The sequence below is a fragment of the Podarcis raffonei genome, chromosome 6 (assembly GCF_027172205.1).
Source record: "Podarcis raffonei isolate rPodRaf1 chromosome 6, rPodRaf1.pri, whole genome shotgun sequence".
In the NCBI taxonomy this organism is placed as follows: Eukaryota; Metazoa; Chordata; class Lepidosauria; order Squamata; family Lacertidae; genus Podarcis; species Podarcis raffonei.
The window spans coordinates 28,690,492-28,692,695 of NC_070607.1; positions in this window are offsets into that span (position 1 = coordinate 28,690,492).

A 2,204-nucleotide genomic window follows, 5' to 3' on the forward strand; every position below is an offset into this window, starting at 1 on the left:
TACTGTTCTGCAAGTTTCACTGTGTGTGTCTGTCTTAAATAATACATACATAATCTTTTGAAATTCTTCGGTTCCTATTCAAGCATTTTTATATTGTTGCCCGAGAACTATTATTTTGGTTAAATGTAAGGTATATTGTGGGCAGTTTCAATCCAGAGTGAACATGTGATATGTAACATTTCTGCAAGCATTTGAGCTATGACTCACCCGATTTGATTTCTGCTGCTCCTGCTTGTGGTGGTCTGGATGCTGTTTAGTCTCTGATAGGAGGAAGATTTCTGAAGACTGGACTTGTAGGAGAACAGGAGACTCTGCCATCCTTGTTCCCAGGTATGTTGTCCTGTTAATAACTAATTGAACTCTAGTACTTAAAACAGGACTAGCCCAGTAACCCTACCAACAAGCCACTTCAGAAGGGACCCTTGCCAGTCTGGAAACTAGGGAGCAGCCAGCTGAATCCAAATTGATTCACCCTCCTTGTTTCCTTGGCTGTGGCCTAAATTTCCAGGCATACTAATGCACTATTACAGAATATAGAAAGGGCAGTCTGGCCACACGAGACTACTACTCCTATCCTGTCATCTGTAGATGCAATGGTATCGATCTTGTAATGCATGTAAAACATAATCAAGGAATGACTTAATTCAAGCCTTTTTTCAATTAGTATTACCAAGGTAGGGCACAATGTAATCAGCTGAGAAACATGGTAAAATATGTTAAATAGGGGTGTGCATTGGCACTGCATACAGTGGGTATTTGACTTACATGCGTTAAGATTTATGGGGGGAAATTTAAAGGGGCATAAAGTGGGTGGGGTTCTGGGAAACATTATTTTGGCAATCCCACCTGCCCTTGAACCCAATGGGTTTTGACTATACACTATTTTGGCGTTAGGTGTGGTGGATTCCCCAGAACATAATCCCTGTGTAAGTTGCAGGATTACTGTATGAATTACAGGGTGATGTGGGGGAAATTCTCACAGCTGTGGCTCACCTCCAGCCAAGTCAGGGATTATCGAAATTGTAGTACAACATCTGGAGGCCCCGGGTTCCCCACCCATGCTTGTAAATAGGTAAGCAGTGAAGACTACTTAAAAGTTTCAAGTTAACCTGGTTATGAGTAAATGAGAACCGACCACTCAAGGCGATGAGGAACAGAACTTTTAGCAGTTCTGCCCTTTCCAGGCCTAAACATAGACTGAAGCAAATTAAAAATAGGGCCTTTTTGTCCCTTGAAACCATCAGTCTGATTTTGCAGGCTGCTAGGTCAGGGCTATTTTTGTTCCCTCGCTGCTCCAGCAGCATTCTTAAGCCATAATAGTATGAGGGGAGGAGCCAATGATAAGTACAAGTTTATGTAGATCTTGGATCAGCTCAACATCAAGCCTTGCCTCTGTACATTGAAAAAACAAAACAAACATCTCAAATCTTAATCTTGGTGTGCAGCCTTAACAGGATTCTTAGAACCAGGTTCTGATGTTGAGTGCGGTAAGGCTGAAGTCTTGACTGTCATCTTAGGGACATCACATAGCTTTTCCTGCCTCTGCTGTGGAATGGGCAGGGAAATTCAATCCACAACAACCAGTGTCTTAGATTATATCTGCTCCGTGAGAAATGTTAATACAATCGGCTCCATCACAACATCTGTCAGAAAGATATTCCCAAGTCCACTGCCATTACGTTCTCTTGGATAGCATGGGTTTTTCTTAGGTGAAATCTTCCAGGAAGCCCTTCTAAAATACAGTGGTACCTTGGGTTACATACGTTTCAGGTTACAGACTCCACTAACCCAGAAATAGTACCCCGGGTTAAGAACTTTGCTTCAGGATGAGAACAGAAATCATGCTCCGGCAGTGAGCAGCAGCAGGAGGCCCCATTAGCTAAAGTGGTGCTTCAGGTTAAGAACAGACCTCCGGAACGAACTAAGTACTTAACCCGAGGTACCACTGTATCAGTTATATCCTGCTTGAGCACTAGAATAGTATTTGCCTTGTAGCAGGCATAGGCAAACTTGGCCCTCCAGATGCTTTGGGACTACAACTCCCATCATCTCTGACCACTGGTCCTGTTAGCTAAGGATGATGGGAGTTGTAGTCCCAAAACATCTGGAGGGCCGAGCTTGCCTATGCCCACCTTGCAGGTTCTAAGGTGCTGTACTTTGAACTGACTGTCGATTCTTAAAGATACAGAAAAAGTTGTTACTCC